Genomic DNA, 17875 nt, shown 5'->3' with positions numbered 1-17875 from the left:
TACAATCAACTGGTTGAACACACTTGCATGAATTAAAATTGCATGAATGAAAAATCTAATCTATCAAACTTGAAAGCAATTAAATGACATAATGAAATCAAAGCAAAATTATAAAATGAAATCTACTTTACCTTACATTCTATTATGCTCCATGAGATCTACTTCACATCTCCTTCCATGTTGAGAACATCAAAGCTTTATTCAAATTCTTCAAAATTACAAAGTACAACAAAGTTCTCCAAAGCTTTCAAAAGCCATCAAGGAAGAACTACAAACTCGAAGCTAAAGAACTCCAAACTCTAAGCTAAAAATAGACTAATAAGCTAAGCTCCCAAATGAAGGAGAGAGATCTTCTATTTATACAAAAAGATGAGAAGCCATCTCATTAATGAGAATCCATGAATCTCTCCCTCTACCTCTAGAGTCCTAATCAAAATAGGAACTGATAAGACACATGTCTTCTTAGAGTTACAATACAATTAGGAGATGTGACACATATCCTCATAATCCCATGATTCTTTCCACTCAAATTCGAATTTGGCCTTAGAGTGCCACATAAGAGTCTTCTAGAAGCCTCCTTTCAACCTACACGGTTCAACAATCTCAACCCATTTGTTAGGTATAAGCATATGCACATTATTTTCTAATTTTTAACCACAAATTCACTTAAAAGGCTTAGAATTAATAAAGATTGGAAAAACATAAATGTGGCCCAATGATAATGAAAGTGGGATGAATGTGGTGACATAGTAGTGAAATGGAGGTGAAATGGAGGTGATATAATGGACATAATAGTGAACGTGTAATGGAAATGAATGACATTTTCAAGACTCAACATACTCCCCAACTGAAGCTATTGCATGTCCTCATGCAATATATATTACATTAACTCTTTTGATCCTTGACCTTTGGCTTAACTTTGCATGATATCATTTGATAACTTCATATTTCTGCAAAGTGTTTCACTTGAATTGCAACATGGTTGGTTCTTGTGTTACAACCATTTTTTTTTTTTTTTGCTTTCTATTTTGATCTTTGAACTTTGCATAGTGATATTTTGATTATTGTTGCAAAGTATATCTTTATTGGATTGCATGATGGTTGGTTCTTGTGTGACAACCGTGATTTTGTTTGTATCCAATTTATCCTTTAAGCACTTTTTTCAAACGCCATTGTATGCTCATAATAGCAATGTAATAATTAATATATGTTGGAAGTATGTGAGCTCCTGAATATGATATGGACATGGCAAGATATGAATATGAATGTATCCCCCCCCCCCCAACTGATAGTATTGGAAATTTTATGAAATGAGGAAGAGAAATGTTTTTCCAACAATTATCATTCTAGCTTTTTATGGAATTCTATGGTCAAAAGTTAGAAAATGACGTACCTTCACTTACCCTTGGAATGGATGAGTTGTATGTGTAGTGGCTGAAAATTTCTGATCATATTCTTCTTCAAGTGGCTGAACAAGAGGAGTCATGGATAGAGAGATAGGATGACCTTTTATTGCTTCTACTAAAACTCGTTGAATCTGCTCCAAAATGCTGAAAATAATAGTCTTCATGTCTTCAAAACTCATTGGCACAATTCCTACTATGTGAAAAGATGTTCTGATGTCGAACATAGTAGGAAATTGTTGGCTTAGTGGCCATTAATAGATGCCACTAGTCAACACGAGAACTCTCACCATTGATGACAATGAGAGTCAAGATGCCCAAACACATCTTGCTAGGTACGAATGAATTTGCTGATGTTGAGTTACCTAGAAGATCTAACGAACAAGGGACATTAATGTATTCTCATTGTTTGTCAGCATGAGGAATTGCCATTAAGGCATGCAAGCCTCCATCACTATGGACTATGGACTCAATAATTTGCATTGAAGCAGGGCTTATTTGCGGAATGAAAATGACAGGAAATGGAAGATGAAAATGGAAGATGGCAATGGAGAGTAGAAATGGCAATGGGCAATAAGCATATGAATGAGCCTCTTGCTTTTATTTGTGGGTTATGAATGGACAAAAAGAGATGGAAAGTGTATGTGAATGTCAGTGGAAAGTATGGAGTGGAATGAGGTGAATGGTTTATTATGAAGTATGGATGTGATGGATGGATGTGATGGAGACAACAGTATCTGAAAGTTTTTTTTTTCAAGTGTTTGGATCTGATTTTGCATTAGCATATTTCCTCTTTGTTGCTGATCATCCTCTTATGAAACAAATCGGTCTCTTAGAGAGACACCATTCTCTTGTAGTCATTTGTCCTTCCTCCTGGAACCTGTAAAAAAAACTAATACTTCTTCTGCAATGGAATGTAAGATTATCAAAGGAGAGAGATGGCCAATCTCTCTAGTTATGATATTTACACACAAAACTAAGAATTTGTATTAGTGAATCAAGTTCTCAAAGGAAAAATCAAAAGAATTTATACCTGATTTGGAATTAGTGCCTCAAGTTGATGTTGCTTCTTTTCAGCAATTTATTTCATTATTTGCCATTTCAAACCCAAATGATGGATTTTGCATTGTGTAGATCTTGTTGAGATCTTTCCAATGGTACTTAAATCATCAAAATCTGATTTTGTATGAAAAAGTTAGGCTGATTTGAACAATGAGGTTTTTCTGGCTACGGAATTAGAGAACAGCTGCGGAATTGGACTTTAGCTACGGAATGTGCACGGTTCTGTAGCTAAAAATCTTGGATACAAAGTTAACCATTCATCTTTCATCATCAATCCAAAATTAATCAATACCTTCAGAAAAGTGAGCAAATAACTTATTCATTTCATTGATTCATTTTTTTTTTTGACATGCAGCGACTCAGTGTGGTGACTCAGTGTGGCGACTTAGTGATAAGACACAATTTGACTTCCCTTTGACCGGGGTCTTTTTCATCAAATTTGACTAAATGAATAGGACATCATCCATGTACTGACATTCCACCAGCTACCCATGTGGCTTGTTTTGGTTGATGACACCTGCAACCTAGAGTTTAACAAAACAGCTGCGGAAAGTTAAGCCAGCTGCGGAAAGTTGAACCAGCTGCGGAAAGTTAAGCTAGCTGCGGAAAGTTGAATCAGCTGTGGAAAGTGGCTAGATTCCGCAGCTAATGAAAACAAAGTGTAGAAAATACTGTGAAATGGAGTGGCTGTGTGCGTGGAAGAGAAAAAAAATGTGGAGGAGTGAAGGCTGTAACAAATTGCTGTCCAACCTCAATAGATACTTCATATCCAACAAGATCTTGCAATCTGAATGGACCTATTGGCATTCCAAAACTTGTGATGACTTTGTCTAAAATATCTACACCAAGAATTGCCAACATATGAGCCGATTGAGTGTATGGAAAGAACATTCGATTGACAGCAAAGCCGGCGAAATTTCCCACCACTATAGGGACTTTTTTTTTTTTATTCTTCCTAACATTTATAAGGTCAACAATAATCTGAGTTGAAGTTTTCTCTGTTCGAACAATTTCAAGGAGTGGCATCACATGCATAGGACTGAAAAAATGTGCCCCTACTATACGGTCTTGAACATGTGTTTTTGCACTAATGAGATTGAGATAAATCGTGGACGTATTAGAGGCTAAGATGCTGTGAAGAGTGGATAGAAAAACAATGCAGAGTTTTTGGCTGAAAATATGATCAAACTACCAAGCACGTCATAATAAAATTAAACACGTACACAAAACATGTTAATGAAGACAAGATGCATGAGTAGTAGCAATGTGCCAATATTTTAGCAAGTAAAACGTCGAGTCATAGGAATAGCTGTTGGAGAAGTGCCGTATTTGATTATCTTACTGTTAAATGGGCAGACGGGTGGCGGAAGACGTGTTCAAACTATTTCCTATTCATTTAATAAAAATATTTTCCTCTCACACATTCAGTGACACGGTAGATGACCTGGCAGCCAAGGAAATCGAATCTGAGCGGATTTCTCAAAGAAATTGACATATGGCCGCAACTGTTAAAAAAAACATTGTTTTTTCACACGCGGAAGGCAAAAAGAGGCTCAAAAGAACTAAGGATTTCTCCCAGACCACCAGAAATGTCTTCAAACGGTTTCTGGGTTATCTAACTGACCTAGCTAGAAAAAAAACCCATGTTTTCTTTTCGTGAAATTCACCTCTATTTGGGCAAATCGAGCATTTGAAGTTAGACGTTTTTTCAGCTGTTTATGTTTTTCCTGAGTTAATTTTTCTTTTTTCTTTTTTTTTGTTTTGCATTATTACGAATTATTGCATTCGGCCTTAAGATCAATCTCAGAGGGGGAAAAATTGTTTTCATATGCAGTCAATAACAAATGAATCAGTCAGGGGAGGAGATGCTATAAAAAAAATTCTTTGCGAGTCTTCCAATTGCAGAATTTGTATGGTATACGCCTGACTGCAACAATCTACTTCTTTTCATGGTGTTTCCGAAATGCCTTTTAAATCCTAAGGACAGCGATCACTTCAAAAGTTTCTTCTTTGGTTAGACAATTGCCAGCTGATTCAAATGTCTTTACTCTTAATTTAAATGAGTGTTCTTGAAATGCAACTTGAATCTTCTTGCTGCCTCAGTAGTAATGTGAACAGCAGCAAGATTCTCAAAAATTTCAAACTCACTAAAATTAATCGTTTTACTTGGCTCATTGTTATTATATTCTACAAGATATCCAATCTTTCTTTGAAAGCCATATCAGCAAGAGTCCAACCAAATCCCAAAACACAGAGTTTTTATTTTAACACAGCAGACTATGCAATTCGATCTATTTTTTTTTAAATGTTCTTGCAGGTTTGTTTTAAGGCCAAAACTTGAACAGGGATGCAGATTTCTTGTTAAGCCCACAGTGGAAGCTAGGATTGTTTTTCTCTTTTCTTCTTCTCTGAAATTGTAAAATTTTATAAAAAGGATTAATGATTTTCAATTTCAAGCAGCAAATACTTAAAAAAAAAACATGTTAATAACAGGACTTTGACTGAGGTCTTAGGCTAGTTTTTCATTGATCTGAGTTGGGTGACTAGGATAGAATCCATGTCGGGACGATTCTGGAGATGCCCATGTGGTCGATTTCTCCATTGGACGCTTGTAACCTACTAAACCTTGAAACAGTTGCGGAATTCTCAACTAGCTGCGGAATCAGGGAACTTTCCGCAGCTCAGCTGCAAAACCTTTTCAAAACAGGATACAGTGTTTTGAGGACCACTACAAACCATAACCAGTCAATTTTGGATAATTTGAACCTATCAAAGCAGTTGAGTTTCATTTTTTTTTTTTTTGAATTAATTGAAATGATGAAGTTTATTGTCTCCTCTTTATTTTTATTTTTTCTTTTCTTTTTTTACATAAAAATTCTTTTTCTGATCCTCCAGATCACACAAAGTGCAGGAGGAGAGCATACTCAAGAATTGTAAATTATTTTTTTTAGATGTAAGAAATAAGGTCTCCTAATTACACTTCCCCGGCAATGGCACCAAAATGTCTAGTCAATTTAACGTCTTAAATTGCTCTACATAAATTATCAATCCGGGTATCATAAACTGATGAAGTGTGGTGCACCATATGTGCTTAGTTTACCTTTTTCTTACTTCGTTGTTTTATAGATTTTATTTTGTTTTGGGTTTTTTTGTTTTTGTTGGTTTCCTAAAATGTCTAATGCAAATGGAAATCCTATTCTAAGGTCTTAAGAATACTTTTAAAGGACAAGTATGGATAGAGATTTCAAGACAAGGCCTATGCCCCTAATGGTAACTTCCAAAACTTAGCACTTCAAAAGATCTTAAAACATGTTATTGATAGAATTAGTACTTGAACAAAAGTGTAAATATGCAGCTACTTCAATCAAAATGGAATGCAATAACCAATCAATGAGCTAGCAACTATGAAACCCAGTATCCTTGCTGTTCTATGAAAAAGAAAGTAAAAACTGAACTTAAAGCAACTCAAAGACTGAAAGCAAAGCAACTAATTCATCACACTACTTCAACTCTTCTGATCCTTTACCCTTCAGCTCAATCTACCTTATGGGAAGCAATCATGAACAAGTTAAGCAATATGATATCTAAATTGCATAAAGGAAACTAATCACACTACTTCAACTCTTCTGATCCTTTACCCTTCAGCTCAATCTACCTTATGGGAAGTAATCATGAACAAGTTAAGCAATATGATATCTAAATTGTAAGAAATTAAATTGCATAAAGGAAACTAATCACACTACTTCAACTCTTCTGATCCTTTACCCTTCAGCTCAATCTACGTTATGGGAAGCAATCATGAACAAGTTAAGCAATATGATATCTAAATTGCAAGAAAGTAAATGAGCAAAACAAAACTGATTGAAATAACAATGCTGGAATTAGAACTCAAAAAAAAAAAATCAGCAGAAGGACAAGATGATTTCGTCATGTCATTAGTCATTAAAAAGCTATGTGCATTACTAACCTACAATCAACCGGTTGAACACACTTGCATGAATTAAAATTGCATGAATGAAAAATCTAATATATCAAACTTTAAAGAAATTAAATGACATAATGAAATCAAAGCAAAATTACAAATGAAATCTACTCTACATTACATTCTAATATGCTCCATGAGATCTACTTCACATCTCCTTCCATGTTGAGAACATCAAAGCTTTATTCAAATTCTTCAAAATTACAAAGTACAACAAAGTTCTCCAAAGCTTTCAAAAGCCATCAAGGAAGAACTACAAACTCCAAGCTAAAGAACTCCAAACTCTAAGCTAAAAAGAGACTAATAAGCTAAGCTCCCAAATGAAGGAGAGAGATCTCCTATTTATACAAAAAGATGAGAAGCCATCTCATTAATGAGAATCCATGAATCTCTCCCTCTACCTCTAGAGTCCTAATCAAAATAGGAACTAATAAGACACATGTCTTCTTAGAGTTACAATACAATTAGGATATGTGACACATATCCTCATGATCCCATGATTCTTTCCACTCAAATTCGAATTTGGCCTTAGAGTGCCACATAAGAGTCTTCTAGAAGCCTCCTTTCAACCTACACAATTCAACAATCTCAACCCATTTGTTAGGTATAAGCATATGCACATTATTTTCTAATTTTTAACCACAAATTCACTTAAAAGACTTAGAATTAATAAAGATTGGAAAAAACATAAATGTGGCCCAATGATAATGAAAGTGAGATGAATGTGGTGACATAGTAGTGAAATGGAGGTGATATAATGGACATAATAGTGAAAGTGTAATGGAAATGAATGACATTTTCAAGACTCAACACCATCTTGGGCACAAGGTTGGAAAAACCCTTATGGAAAATGTCCTTAATATCCTCAATTCCAAAAATCGTATCCTTATTTTCCACCACAATATTATCTGTTGGAAATAATACTGAGAGGGGGGGGTGAATCAGTATTATCAGATCAATAAAACTTTTCAATTTCATGCTCAGAAACATATACGCGACTTCAGTTAAGTTAACCCGCATGTACACGCCACTGTGTCTAAAGAAACTAGCGTATATCCAGAGATCTTATAATTCAGTTATCTTAATCTTCAGTAGATGCATTAGAACATTATTAAGCATATTAACAGTAAACAGGTGCAGTATAACAGAACAGAACATCACACAAGAGCCACACACATGAACACAAAGATATAAGGTGGAAACCCAATGTGGGTGAAAACCACCTGCTGCAAGTCATCTCAATCTTCTTCTTAATAAGAAAATCCTTTTACAATATTTGTACTGGTGCAGTCTTATACCAGTACGGGAGCTACAACCCCCTTTGTTTTTGTACTAGCCGATCCATTTACTAGTACACAGGCTGCTACTTGCTACAATGCTCCAAAGATCTCCCTTAGCTTTTGTACTAGCTTAGATACTAGTACGTAGGTGCTTGCCTACAATCTTCTCACCTCCAGGTACCACGTTTCATCAATTTTCAGACTGGATACACTGAAGCACAACACATAATCTGTAAGGCCACTTTTCATCCAATTTTCATACTGAACCCATAACTATCATTGAAGCTCAAAACAATCATCAAACTCTGAATCACTGAAACCCTGTTAACAACAGTCACCAGAACACAGAGCAGACACAGAACTCTGTAATAACCATCAGATCCATCTGCAACTTCAAATATCAAGCTTTACAATGTATACGCTACTTCGATGAATCAAACCCGCGTGTATACGCGCTTTTATCAAAGCCAACCCGCGTACAGATCTAAAAATAATTTCTCATAACTTGCAGCTGTACCAAACATCAGTCATACTCATAACACTTATAGAACAATACATGCGTCAGTATGTAGATCTAGAATAAGCATCATAAAGATAGTTCATTTCAAACCATTTGATCCCGATCTCTCCTTAGATCTAGTTCTCCATCAACAGGTGAGATCTCTCCTTAGCTCAGATCAAGCAATGCATCATCAACCCATAACCCTGCATACTGGATCTAATGCTTCATCAGATATTCAAGACATTTCAGATCCACTTGCCTAATGATTTCCTTCTCCTTATATAGCCTTAGGCCTTGTTCAATACCAAGAGCCAAAACCATAGAAATCCAATACCATCAACTTCAAAACTAGGGATCAACACGTCCGCCGAGACGCCAAGGTCCAAAACCATAGGCACAACTTCCAAGGAATAACCGCCATGGACCAAAGGTACTTTTCCACATACACGCGCTTTTGCTGAAGCCAACCTGCGTGTACACGCGACTTGGGCTTAACGAACCTGCGTGTATGAACTTTCTCTTCTTCTTATAGTCTGATCATCAATTCCTTGCTGCTGACCTTCTGTACTATGATTTGTCATCAGTGAGGTTTGCCATCAAGGACAACACTTATCTCATAATGCCAACAATCTCCCCCTTTGGACTTGATGGCAAAGCTAACTTGTCACACTTAGAACTATCATCTGATTCCTTTGAGCTGTCCTCCATTAGTCACATCTAATATCTCTTCTGAAGATTCACCCAGTTATACATAAGTGAGATATGCTTCTATCAGAGGGTTGCCATCAAGTACAACACATGCATCATAATGCCAACAATCTCCCCCTTTGGACTTGATGGCAACAACACCAAATCACTCTCCCCCTTTGACATCAAGGGCAAAGGGTGGACCAAGATATTCTCTTCCTTTGCTGAATCATTCCACTGTCCATACTCCCCCTGAGTACCTGCTGAAATCTCTTAATAGTCTCCCCCTTTGTATATGCCAAGGTGTACCAATCTGTTCATGTTCCCCCTGAGTACATGCTGAATCTCTGTACCGCTGAAGTGTGTTGTACATGCTCTTCTTGACTGTAGGCAAGATCTGCGAAAGATGTTCTTCAAGAAGAACATGACTCTATACATCATAAAAGCCCTTCCTATCACCAAAGACTCATACATACATCCATCTCTCAACTAAGTGAGGATATACAAAAATTGACTCATCCACCCAACCAAGTGGGGATACATCAAAAGTTTACATATGACAACCAATCATATTGCATCAATCATCCCAGGCATAGTGGGGAAACCAAAATAGGCCGTTACATGACCTCGACACCATGAAAGAGATACCACAAAAGAGATATATGACATAGAGACGAAATAACTAGACCAAGACTTATGAAAGTCACCAGTAGCATCTGATAATCACCATTCAGATCAGCAACCAAGAGATCCTTCTGTTCTCCTTTCGCCTTTGTTCCTCCTGAAATCAACACCAAATGTGAACTAGAACCAAAAGCTTTAAGATAATGCCAACAATGCATCATTGGAAGATTATCTGCTCCCCCTGAACCTGTGCCAGATGATCTCTGTCAGACCTATATCAGACTTTCTGCAACCAACATCTGTCCCTGCTGATTTCCTTCAAATCTCCATATACGCGTCTGTATACACATAAACAAGCGTATATACGCAGATATCCCTTACGCAACACGCGTACACCATATACGCGACTATCCCCTTGTAAAACGGCGTATGCACGCGGATATCTGTTAAACAACACGCGTACACAAATTTCCATATCAGCAACCTGTAAATGTCCTGTAGAGAATAGGTCATCAACCTATAACAAGGTATGTCTGCATCAATTCATCCCTTTGAACAGAATTCAGAGTCATTCACATTGTATCATGTGTGAAACCACCATAGCCATTTCATCAAGCTCTACATGATCCAAGTATCATTACTTGGGAACATCTGCATCAATTAACATATGTAAGGATCAACCTATCATCATATAGATAAGAACTCATCACCATGTCTCCAATAAAGCAACTTTGAGTAGTCATCCATGTATCAGCACTATGTATCTTGAGCTTGACTCTTTTGACAAAGCTTCTTGATATCATCATCAGCAACAATCCTTATCCACATGAGTGCCTGCATCATAACTGTATGATCTTTATGCATATGACAACAGCAGTATATGAGTGACTCATCATCAAGTGAGGAAGATGTGTATTCAAGTTTTGTACTTCTCCTTGTCCTTATGAAGATCACCATGTAAGCACCATATATGCATCATCAAAGAATCAACCATAAATCTGATCTAAACATCTTCTATGTAACTTCAAGAAAGAGAGTTTATCATAGACAACTCACAACCACATCATAGCAAGATATATTATTTAGCCATATAAGAATCATCACCAAGGATTATAAACCATAATGCCAACAATGAATTACTAAAGGCATATGCTCCCCCTCAACCAGTGCCATCTGTTAGATCTGATCACGCATATATCAGCAATAAGCATCAAGACATCATCATCATCAAGTTAGGATCAAAACACTTCTAGACATCTTACAGGTATCAAAACATTTTTACACATCCTCAACAGACTGTAACAATTAACCAATAGAGCAAATAATGGACTGAATCATGTCAGATCCCTTTTCTAAGCCTGTCTCCACTGCTTTTCCTCAGACTGATATATACGCGACTTTTCAGTGTCTAACTCGTGTATATACGCGACTTCCCTTTAAGAAACTTGCGTATGAGATTTAGGACACTAAAGTTTTACACTTTCAGCTCCCCCTGAGTCTGATATGTCTGAGCTGTGCTGTGTCTCAGTACATTGTGCTGACTGTACTTCCTTCTTCCTCCATATCTTCAAGTGTGATGAGGTTTTCTCCTTTTGGTGTGATGTCCATCCTTTGTTCTTGCATTCCTTTACTATATGTCCAAGCGTGTTACATGCATAACATCTTACATATTTCATATTCCTCCTGTAGCAATCAGCAGCTTTGTGACCAAACATATTGCAAGCAAAGCAATATCCATTAAAGTACCTTGAATGTGATGATCTTTCTACATGATGGTCTTGAACCCTTCTTCTTCCACATCTAGCTGCAACATGTCCAAGATTATGACATACATAACATTCAACATTATTCATAGGAGGAGTAAACGATTTTCTTTGAGGAGTCTCTTTCCTTGATTGTTGATGGGGTTGACCTTTCATCTCCCTTTTGATCATTTTAGTTTTCTCTTTAGAGTTCCTTGCCTCACCTTGTGAGCTAGATTCACCTTCAACAGATTCATGAAAACCAAGACCAGTCTTGATTGCAGGAGACCTTTGACTACTAAGAATATTATCCAAGGCTTTAGTACTATCTTGAAATCTCAAAAGTTTATCCTTTTCTTCTAATTTACCTTTCAAGATATTTACCTCAACTTGAAGTTGTTCCTCCTTTTCTAGACATTGCTTCTTCATGTCTTCTCCATCTTTTCTTCCTTCTTCCATTTGTTGCCTTAGTCTGAGAATCTCCTTTTCTTGTTCTTCATTCAGATCCTGCTGCATTTGACGAACTCGGAAGGCACATTCTAGTTGAGATTTTAAGCTAGTGGCTTCGTTTTCTTGTTTTGCAATAGCTTGGAGTAGATCTGTATTCTGCTTCTTTGATTCTTCAAGATCTCCTTTTAGTGAGAGGATTGTAGCTTCAAGATTTTCATAGTAGCTGGATCTATCTTTGAGTTTCTTGATGGTTGTGCTTCTTTCGTTGACTTCTTTTCTTAATGATGTCACTTCATGCTGCAATTTTTGACATTGGTCTTCCTTGTCCTTGAGAAGCTTTCTTACCTTGTTTCCTTCTTCTAGTTGGGCCTTTAGTTTGGTAACTTCTTCTTTGAAAGCACATTCCCTTTTGTTCAATAGATCTTGTTGATCTTTAACTTTGTCTGCAAGCCTTCTAAACATTGCCTCTATTTGACACTTTTCTTGCTCACCCATAAAAGCATGTTCAGTAGTTTCACTATCACTTCCATCACTTTCACAAGGAAATATAGCAGGAACATCAGAGGATAACACATTCATACCTGATAATGATTCTGAATCTGATTCTGAATTTGAAGAGCTTCTTATACCTAATCCCCAATCGACTCTCCCACTGTCATAGTCCTTCTGAGATGTCTTCTTCTTCTTATGAGCTTTCTTCTTAAGATTCTTTCCCATTGTTCCACGGATCTCCTTCAAGCGATCAAGCTTCTACCAAAGGACCTGCTCTGATACCAATTGTTGGAAATAATACTGAGAGGGGGGGGTGAATCAGTATTATCAGATCAATAAAACTTTTCAATTTCATGCTCAGAAACATATACGCGACTTCAGTTAAGTTAACCCGCGTGTACACGCCACTGTGTCTAAAGAAACTAGCGTATATCCAGAGATCTTATAATTCAGTTATCTTAATCTTCAGTAGATGCATCAGAACATTATTAAGCATATTAACAGTAAACAGGTGCAGTATAACAGAACAGAACATCACACAAGAGCCACACACATGAACACAAAGATATAAGGTGGAAACCCAATGTGGGTGAAAACCACCTGCTGCAAGTCATCTCAATCTTCTTCTTAATAAGAAAATCCTTTTACAATATTTGTACTGGTGCAGTCTTATACCAGTACGGGAGCTACAACCCCCTTTGCTTTTGTACTAGCCGATCCATTTACTAGTACACAGGCTGCTACCTGCTACAATGCTCCAAAGATCTCCCTTAGCTTTTGTACTAGCTTAGATACTAGTACGTAGGTGCTTGCCTACAATCTTCTCACCTCCAGGTACCACGTTTCATCAATTTTCAGACTGGATACACTGAAGCACAACACATAATCTGTAAGGCCACTTTTCATCCAATTTTCATACTGGACCCATAACTATCATTGAAGCTCAAAACAATCATCAAACTCTGAATCACTGAAACCCTGTTAACAATAGTCACCAGAACACAGAGCAGACACAGAACTCTGTAATAACCATCAGATCCATCTGCAACTTCAAATATCAAGCTTTACAATGTATACGCTACTTCGATGAATCAAACCCGCGTGTATACGCGCTTTTATCAAAGCCAACCCGCGTACAGATCTAAAAATAATTTCTCATAACTTGCAGCTGTACCAGACATCAGTCATACTCATAACACTTATAGAACAATACATGCGTCAGTATGTAGATCTAGAATAAGCATCATAAAGATAGTTCATTTCAAACCATTTGATCCCGATCTCTCCTTAGATCTAGTTCTCCATCAACAGGTGAGATCTCTCCTTAGCTCAGATCAAGCAATGCATCATCAACCCATAACCCTGCATACTGGATCTAATGCTTCATCAGATATTCAAGACATTTCAGATCCACTTGCCTAATGATTTCCTTCTCCTTATATAGCCTTAGGCCTTGTTCAATACCAAGAGCCAAAACCATAGAAATCCAATACCATCAACTTCAAAACTAGGGATCAACACGTCCGCCGAGACGCCAAGGTCCAAAACCATAGGCACAACTTCCAAGGAATAACCGCCATGGACCAAAGGTACTTTTCCACATACACGCGCTTTTGCTGAAGCCAACCTGCGTGTACACGCGACTTGGGCTTAACGAACCTGCGTGTATGAACTTTCTCTTCTTCTTATAGTCTGATCATCAATTCCTTGCTGCTGACCTTCTGTACTATGATTTGTCATCAGTGAGGTTTGCCATCAAGGACAACACTTATCTCATAATGCCAACAATCTCCCCCTTTGGACTTGATGGCAAAGCTAACTTGTCACACTTAGAACTATCATCTGATTCCTTTGAGCTGTCCTCCATCAGTCACATCTGATATCTCTTCTGAAGATTCACCCAGTTATACATAAGTGAGATATTCTTCTATCAGAGGGTTGCCATCAAGTACAACACATGCATCATAATGCCAACATTATCCTCCTCAACCAACTCAACCTTCTCAATTTCAAAATCCAAACCAACAACTTTCATTACCATTTCCTCAAAAAGCCAATCAACTACCTGCCCAATGAATTTGAAATCTAAACAATAAAAATCAACAAGTTGTTTATAATGTTGAAGGACAAAATTTTCAATCTTCTATGGTTACCCCATTAGGTCTAAATGATGTTCAGCTTAGATCTAGTAGGGTTTTAAAAAGAAGTCACAAATAACCACCATCCAAAAATCTAAAAAGGATGAAATTCATGAGAATGATGGAAATCTTGATCAATAAAATATTCCTCTAAAGGATGATATTCCTATACAATCAAATGATGAGAAAATAAAGCAAGATCCTACAATTCCTCTAGTAGAACAACCTTTTATTTCTCTACAAGATACACCTTTTGCCGAAAGTTTTAAAATTGATAAAGGAATAGAAAGGCAAATTGTTTTACCACACTATGATATGCTATATGAACTTAAGAATATTTGCATCAAAATTCCTTTGCTGCAAGCTATAAAGAAAATACAAATATTTTCAAAAGCTATTAAGGAGTTATGCATTATAAATCCAAGAGGAAAGGACAAAAGATGTTAAAAAAATATAATTGGTAGGAAAAATTGATGATATCATGACGGGAAAACCTATTTTTCAAAAATATCTAGATACTGGTAGTCCCATTGTGAAAATTCATATCAATGGTGTTGAAATTACAAACACTTTAATTAATATATGAGTAGTCATAAATATCATGAGTAAAAAAACAATGGAGAATCTTAAGCTTCCTAATATTCAATATGCTCCTACATTATTACAATTAGAAGATAGATTTTTTATCAAATCAGATGGAGTATTAGTATATGTGTCTATTTCTCTAGATTCTTGGGAATATCTTGTAAATTTCATGATTTTAACTCTAAAGAATAATTTAGGAGGCCATCCATTCATCCTTGGTAGACCTTTGCTAGCTACAGCTGATGCACTCATAAGCTATAGATCTGATGCACTCATAAGCTATTCCCAATATAATTAATTTAATTTCCATCATAAAATTCTAGACATATTAAATATTATTTACATCATTACAATATTAAAATTAATATAGATATATATATCATAATATATTAAATTAACCTATAAAGATATATATATATCATAATATGTATCATAACAAAAAAGATATATTTCATAACAACATTAAATCAACCAATAAGATATATATACCATAACAATATTAAATTAATAAAGATCATATATATCATAATATGGCAATGTAGGTAATTATAACAAAATCTTAACACGCATTAAATCAATAAATACACATCACATTACAATAAAACAAAACATAATATATATTAAAGCAAAAATCAATATTCACAATATAATAAAACAAAGCATAATATACATTAAAACAAAACATAATATATAATAGAACAAAACATAACATATATTAAAATCAATATATAATAACACAAAGCATAACCTAATTAAAATCAATATATATTAAAACAAAGCATAACATTTATTAAAACCAATAAAACAAGACATAACAGATATTAAAATCGATATATATTAAATCAAAACTTAATATATAATAAATCAATATATATATACATATATCTTAATACATTAAAACAATATGCTTCAACATAGTTTAATACATTAAATCAATAATTAGTTTAATAAATAAAACAAATTATGTCAAAACATAATAAATATAAATAAACATTTATATACAAATAAAATAAAATAATATGTCCATTCATAACAAAAATCATGATTAAGCCAAAAAAAGATTTAAAACACATTTTAAAATAATTAAAAGGATAAATGATAATAGTAAGAAAATATTTAAAAAATTAAAAATTAAATTTTTTTTACCTAAACCTAATTAAAAAAAAAAAATTACCTAAACCTAATTAATAAACCTCTCTTATTTAAATCTTGTCGGTCATGCACGCTCCCTTTTCTTCACCTATTTATTCACCCAATCCCATCTCTGACTTCTTCAATAAATCTCATCCTGATGATGAACCACAGAGGCTGGTTCGAAACGTCGATGCACTTAAACAACAGATGCGATGAATCCGGAAGACACAACCACACAGATATGTATATCTCTGATGGAAGTTCCACTAATAAATTTACATTGTATCCTCTTGCAAAAATAATAACTGTTATAGGTCGTTTTGTCACATCCATTACTGAGCCTCCTAATGGGATCAATCAACATCCTATTCTCCCTTTTCACCATCTTGTACAAAGCCCTAAGCATGTTCCCTTCATGCCCCAGAATTTCATCCCTAAACTACATCATCTTAGCGAGTTTTAGGACCAGCACTCCATGTATGCCTACTGGGGTGTGATCACCTACATGTTGCTCCACTGTGGCCTTCGTTGGTCACCATCAAGTTACTCCCCTTTGCACCTGCATTGGTTCTATAAATTTGGGAGAATGATGAAGATTTCAGAAGATTCCCTGTCTAGGAGTTTCCATAATTTGTTTTAACTACTTACCTTTGATAAAACATTCAGAGCCTATCCTATCCTACTTTCTAATTTTCACCACTTATCCTTTGATCTATTCCTCCATCAAATGTGGATCTCAAATCCTATATTGGTAATTGGATAAGAACTCCTAACTTACCCTACTTCTCTATATATTCTCAGCCTTCTATGTGGTTGGGGGTTGGCTTTTGGAGAGTGATTATTCCCTTATGCTACAGCAATGAGTCGTTATTATCTCATGCATTTAGGGTGATTGGAGGTGCATATTGTGACAAGGAAAGGGCAATTCAACAACTTGGAGGAGCTCTTCTACAAGATCAACTTCTACTTATGGTTGTAATCTCCTTCCATATATATTAATGTAAATAATTCATTTTTTTCCTATATGTGATGTTTTTATTTCATATATTTCAATACCATGTTGATCTATTGAATGAATTATTTAGATGATATTGCATAGATCTAATAATTTGTTGGCTTGTGTTATCTAACTGTGTAGTTTCTAATTTTGGCATTCATATCTGGAATTGGATCCTCCAAGCTAAAGAAGGAGTGAAGTGTGTGAAGGATTCTAGGTAGGCCTCACTCCATTGTCTATTTACTTTAAGGAAAAGAATTAAGTTCCTTGTCTCTCTGTTCTTCTAGGTTAGCCACCAACCTAGGGGAGATACTTTTGTCTGTAGTCATAAATCCTATATAATAAATTGGTGACCATACTAGGGAATGAAGTATTCCCTTGGTGACTTCCTTGTCCATTCTGTTTGATTACCTCCTTGAGAGACCTTCTTTGTATCATCCAACCAAGAACAGACCTAGGAAATGATTTCATTGAGCCTTTTTACAATTTTTGTGCCAGAATCCTCTTTCCTAGGCCCAATGCTCCCCTACTGCCTCTGACAAATAATTGCACCTCACCAAGACCCACTCCATAACAGTGTTGCAATGCACTGGTGCCTCTTCTGCACCAGGATTGGTCCCTATTTTTGCACAAATTTTTCCTTGGTTCTTGAGCCTCTCTTTGGTCAGCCTACTTCCACCTAAACTTCCCTAGGCCTTGAGTGTCTTATGGTCTCTCTAAAGCCTATATTTGGCTTGCATTTTTGTTGTTTTCCTTTGGGAAGAATTGTTTTTGATTTTTCTTTGTTCTTATCATTT

This window comes from Pinus tabuliformis, chromosome J (assembly GCF_031772625.1).
Source record: "Pinus tabuliformis cultivar Carrire ecotype Pingquan chromosome J, CPIR1, whole genome shotgun sequence".
In the NCBI taxonomy this organism is placed as follows: Eukaryota; Viridiplantae; Streptophyta; class Pinopsida; order Pinales; family Pinaceae; genus Pinus; species Pinus tabuliformis.
This window is presented reverse-complemented; position numbering follows the sequence as displayed.